This window comes from Mauremys reevesii, linkage group 1 (genome assembly GCF_016161935.1).
Source record: "Mauremys reevesii isolate NIE-2019 linkage group 1, ASM1616193v1, whole genome shotgun sequence".
NCBI lineage: Eukaryota > Metazoa > Chordata > Testudines > Geoemydidae > Mauremys > Mauremys reevesii.
In genome coordinates this window covers 335,639,122-335,645,121 of record NC_052623.1, presented here as the reverse complement: position 1 = coordinate 335,645,121, position 6,000 = coordinate 335,639,122, and positions in this window count along the sequence as shown.

The following is a 6,000-nucleotide window of genomic DNA, read 5'->3' as shown; positions in this document are numbered from 1 at the left end:
CCGGGACTATGGAGTCAGCGCCTATGGATCTGGTCACCCTACTTTAGATTGATGTTTGCAAAGTGCTTTGGCCATCAAAGTGTGGTGTAAATATGCAGTGTGGTTGCCTTGATTATTATTATTATTATTATTTTATTATTATTTTTTGCAGAGCTTAGCAGTAAAAATCTCCCGGAATAAATATTAGTGTGAATGAAAAAGGGTGGTTTTTTTTTCATAGATTCTAGGACTGGAAGGGACCTCGAGAGGTCATCGAGTCCAGTCCCCCTGAATCGTCTCCGCCCCCCACCCTCCAAAAATACCTTCTCAGTTCTTTACCTGTTCTGCTGCTGATCATGACTGGATACTATTGACATTACTGAAATGAGCCAGGCTTTCAGGCTACTGCTGGGGGTAGCTCCAAAGCTCATCTCTCTCACCAACAGAGGTTGGCCCAATAAAAGATACCACCATACCCACATTGTCTCTCTAATATCCTGGGAGAGACACGGGGGTACAACAACACTGCACAAGCTGCTGAGGTCAACTATGTTCAGAAGGCAGGCAGGGGATGGGTTCACAGGCTGTTGGTCTTCATACAACCACCACCACAACAGTAAAACACTGGGGTTGCACACCTTTTACAAGTAATATATCTGCCAGTTCTATTCACCATGGGCCTCATCCAAGCCCACTGAAGTCCACTGGAGTCGCTCCTTTCCCTTTAATGGGCTTTGTGTCAAGTCCTAAAGGCCTCCCTTGGCTGTCTCATTACTCAGCTGTTAATGTTGTAAGCATGGCAAATGACTGTGTAATTTTCAGTTACAGTATGCGTATTTTTGTGGATATGATGCTCACATGTTGCGTTCCATAATTAAATTAACACTAAAGTTAAAAAAATACTCAAAAGTTCCTAAATTATTTACATCCTGTGTTCCACCACTGTGAGTTGCCACAGTCACAAAGCTACTTATCAGACTGCTGTTGTATGTGCCAGAGAAAGGCACCAGAAAAGGGAATAAACAGGAAATGAGCAGTAATGTACTGCAGAATGCATGAATGGCATATGAATTCTGTTGCTTTCCCTCTGCCCTGATGCAATGGTGCAATGATGGGCCAATATTAGGTGGGCATTAAGAGGCAGGAGCAGTTCTTTGGGAGAATGTAGCAGGCTTAGCCCATATTCACTATCTTCCTGGGCTACCCTGATCCCTCCCATAGTCCCTATTATGTGCTCATCCCCTCCTGTCCCACAACTGGCTTCAACTGTCCTTCAGAGATGCCTGTCCTTTCATATTCGCTACCTCCCTATGCGGTCCTCAGGTCCATTCATACTCTGAACCGCACATATTACCCGCTCACTCCTCCCTGACCAATAACTGGCTGCAGCCCTCCTCTGCCCGTAGGCTACAGACAGTGCATCTGATCATGGATTCCTATCTAAACCCCTCTCACAACACGGACAGTGTATCATACCCCAGGTCCATTGCAGGCAGTATGATAGTGTATCAATGTATCAGTGTCTGTGAGCCTGTGACTTTGAAAAAAAAAAGGCAGCTTCTGTGCCAAAAATAAAATAAATTCCAATGAAAAAGGCTCAAAACATCTTTTTTCATTGCATCAAATTTCTTTTTAACAGCAGGTCACAGTGCTTTCTCAGTGTATAAAATAGCATGCCAGATTTCATATATTTTTGTGTTACAGTTCAAGTAGAAGAGTGTAAAACAGCATTTGTGTCTTTCTGAAAATTTCAAGAGACTGGCTTTTAAAAGTCTTGTTTTTAAAAACAGCAAATTTTTACCACCTCTTCTTACTGTCAATAACTCTGTGATTAACTTCCTCTAAGAGTTGGGAACTTTTGAGCTTGATGAGACTCAGTGTTTGTTTTTTTTTTAAAGAGTTAGTTCCTGCTCTATGTGGAGTTCACAACATAATCTTCACTATTGCATCAGGCTACATACAAACATCAAGCAGATCAGATCTGGCCTGTAGGTTAGGTGCTTGATGCTACTGTTTTATATGAATCTGGATAATTTAAGATCCTTTAACAGAAGAGGATTTTGTTTCCTGAAGACTTTTCCAAAGTCTTGTGTAACATACCCTTGCTGAGCCTAAAATCTAATGTTTTTTTCTGAACTGGAGTCTCCATGTTTTGTTTTGTTTTGTTTTTTGTTTAGCCTTTACTTGTTCAAATTTTTAATTTAGTTTCAAATCAAGTATCTGAGCAGGACACATAGTAAAACAAAGAAGAACAGGTGAGATTATGCCAGTGCTAGAATGTATAAGAGTTTACATTTGTTTATATAATTCAGTAAAGTGAGACCAAATATTATGAAAAGGATTTCATTTGCCCAGCATTTGGAAAGCTGATGCTTTCAGCACAACAAGGCCTTTTAAATGCCACACTCCACTGGCACCCTGGGGAATAGATGGAAAAAAAATTCCACATGCTCCTAGCAATCAACCTGTTTGACTGTTGGTAATATCACAAATAATTGATATATGATCTAAAGTTAAAGTCATGGGAACTGAATGTTCAGAGGACAGGGTATTTTCACTCATTCCTCCTTCCCCACCTCACAATTGGCTCAGTGCATTGGGGGAAAGTTTCTACTTCTCCTAGAGCAGTGGTTTTCAAACTTTTTTTTCTGGTGACTCAGCTGAAGAAAATTGTTGATGCCTGTGACCCAACGGAGCTGGGGATGAGGGGTTTGGGGTGTGGGAGGGGCTCAGGGCTGTGGCAGAGGGTTGGGGCGCGGGGGTGAGGGCTGTGGGATGGGTCCAGGAATGAGGGGTTCAGGGTGTGGGAGGGGGCTCTGGGCTGGGGCAGGAGGCTGGGGTGTGGGAGTGGGTCAGGGCTCTGGGCTGGGGATGCAGGCTCTGGGGTGAGGCTCGGGATGAGGGGGTTGTGGTGCAGGAAGGGGCTCCAGGTTTGAGTGGGACTCAGGGCTGGGGCAGGGGATTGGGGCGTGGGCTTACCTCAGGTGGCTCCCGGTCAGCGGCACAATGGGGGTGCTGAAGCAGGCACCGTGGACCGTGCTGCTCCCCGGAAGCAGCTAGCAGCAGGGCCGGCTCCTAGTTGGAGGAGCGCAAGCGGCTCCACGTGGCTCTTGCCCGCAGGCACCACCACCCCAGCTCGGCCAATGGGAGTGCGGAGCCGGTATGTGGGCCGGGGGCAGCACATAGAGCCCTGTGGCCCCCCGCTCCTAGGAGCCGGACCTGCTGCTGGCTGCTTCCGGGGCACAGCATGGTGTCAGAACGGGTAGGGACTAGCCTGCCTTCGCTGGGCAGCACCGCCGATGGGACTTTTAATGGCCTGGTCGGCGGTGCTGACCAGAGCTGCCACAACCCAGTACTGGGTCACAACCCGCCGTTTGAAAACCACTGTCCTAGAGCAGCAAGTATTGACACAGCTAGAGGCCACACATGATTAACTGGTCTCACCTGGTATCACGCTTTCTATGTTCTTTGTGTTGAGCCGGAATGTGTCTAGTGTGTGTAACTACTACAGAGGCCTAGAATAGTGTTCGGCTGCGAATCTAAATTTCCGCAAAGTTCAGGGGATTTAGAAGGGCTTTTGGTCCAGTGGCTTATAGAGAGAGGCTCAAGCTATGAAGTTTGGAACTGGGTGTGAACTTCTTGACAAGAGACTTTGGATCCCGTGTTGCAGTTCAGGCCCATCTCTAACATCTACTGTAGTTTAAATAGTTATCATGTTAGTTTTGACATATTAAAACCAAACTGCTTTGTGTGTTTTTGTTTGTTTGTTTTAACAGATAAGCACACAAAAAATAAGGATTTAGAGGATGGAAGTCTGGTACTAAAGAAACATGGAATAAACAACAAGTGAACATCAGCTTAAAGATTTCTTGCCAGGAATTCCAATTCCTGATAGATATATTTCATTACAAATCAAATGTTACAGCTACCATATAAGAATTACTTAATAAACATTGGAGATTGCATTAAAATAATTGCACCAACTGCTACACTGAATATATATGATCTGAAGTTGGGTTTAATTTTAATTATAAATGTTAGTTTGACCAGTGAGTTAATGTTGCTTTTTCATTGCTTCTTTCCAGCATTGTCTAAAGAGGCAAGAGATGCTGCAATAGTTCAATGGCAGGAAGGGCAGGGATACTGTGCTATTACTACAGTGCAGCACACATTTTAAGAAATCTGGTAAACAAAAACTGGGAGCGGAAGCTAATGAATAAACAATGTGGACAATGGGAGAAGATTGCCGAACAACATTGAAGATAATTGTGGTAAGTCATTTATGACACACAACACTTGGACTTGCATGATGACAATGGACCCACTGTAGGTTTTAAGGGGTTCCTCTGGTTCACATGGAAATGAAGCAGTGGGCACCATTGTTTCTCAAGAGAGTAAGGAAATCTGTGAGACAAGTTCAAACAAGGGTAGATTCATCACCACTGCACTGACTAGAAGTTGAATAGTCATCCGATCCGTTGTCAATTTAATTTTACAGCCAAACCACTAGAAAAAGTGAAGATGGCCATTGGACCTGCCTGCGACTGAAGGGCTGGAAAGGCTGTGGATTTCTGATTGTTCTTGTTCCTTATTGGAATGCTGTTTGTGTGGTTCAGGCAGAATGCCTGTTCCAAAGTCACACACTGGGTAAAATTAGTCCCTTTGACTGTGTCACTCCGACAGTCTATATTTCACACCCTATTTGCCAGGGCAGTGTTTTCCCCAGGAATTGAAATTGTGTGTGTGTGTGGATGTGTTCAAAAACACAGGGGTGTGTGTGTGAGGACCGATGAGGGGTGAGACCTTTGGGGCGAAGGTGGGCTGTATGGCACCATAGTAAAAACTGAATAATGTTTCATGACCATTTTATTAGATTTAACTCATGTTTTTAAATCATCACACAAATTAAAGCTGGCTACACAAGCCTACTAGGAAGCACCACATCTACATCCATCTTGGTTTCTTGTAATTTTGTGCAACTCTGTTAATGAACTTCTCGAACTTATCTCAGTAGATTCTTTCCAATGTTGTAGCATTCATCTTTGGTGGCTTCTCATGTGTCTGGTATTTCCAGTCCTTCATGATATGCTCGTGATCAGGCAGAAGGCGACTTCTTTCAGAACACAAAATTCTATTCAATGAGGAAAAAGAACGCTCAGCTGTAGTTGTTGTGACTGGGACTAGAACAGGGTTTCTCAAACAGGGGTCACTGCTTGTGTAGGGAAAGCTCTTGGCGGGCCGGGCCGGTGTGTTTACCTGCCCCATCCGCAGGTCGGGCCGATTACGGCTCCCACTGGCCGCGGATTGCTGCCCCGGGCCAATGGGAGCTGCTGGAAGCAGCGGCCAGTCAGTCCCTCGGCCCGCTACACAAGCAGTGACCCCTATTTGAGAAACCCTGGACTAGAAAGTGATTAATTCCTACGTCTTTCATTCCAGGAAACATAGCACAGAGATTGGGTTGAAACACTAGTGATGATAAAGAAGAAGTTGAAGTAAAATCTTCATTTGTTCATCGTGTGATATTCCATTCTGTGTCAAATTCTCTGTTCTGTCCTGATCACATTGCAGCCCCATTGCAGGTGGTGCCTCACGCCACTCAACTGTCAGTGTTTTATAAGACAGGCATCTGTAAAAGCTATGTAGAGGTTGATAGAATCCAGAAGTTGATGTTGTAGAGATGTAAGATTCACATCTGTGTATTCTACTTTTTCTAGCAGGCTTAACAAACACTTCTTGTCCTCTTCACTTAAGGAATCAATATAAGTGCCCTGATTAGTCAACTTCTGAACTGAAGTCTTTGTTTCCCCCAGTACGTTTTCAATGGATATCTCTCTGATTCATCCAAGTGTAGCTTCCATTGCTGGACAGAGATCTACTACTGTTGTAGCAAATGCTTGGGTGGCATTGTTTAATGACCCAAGTGGTTTCAAAGGTAGACTTACAGGAGCGAATGGCGATTGTCTTATCTGAACTTAGTAGCAAAAATAGTCCACCAGCCTCACTACTTAGATCCATCCTATC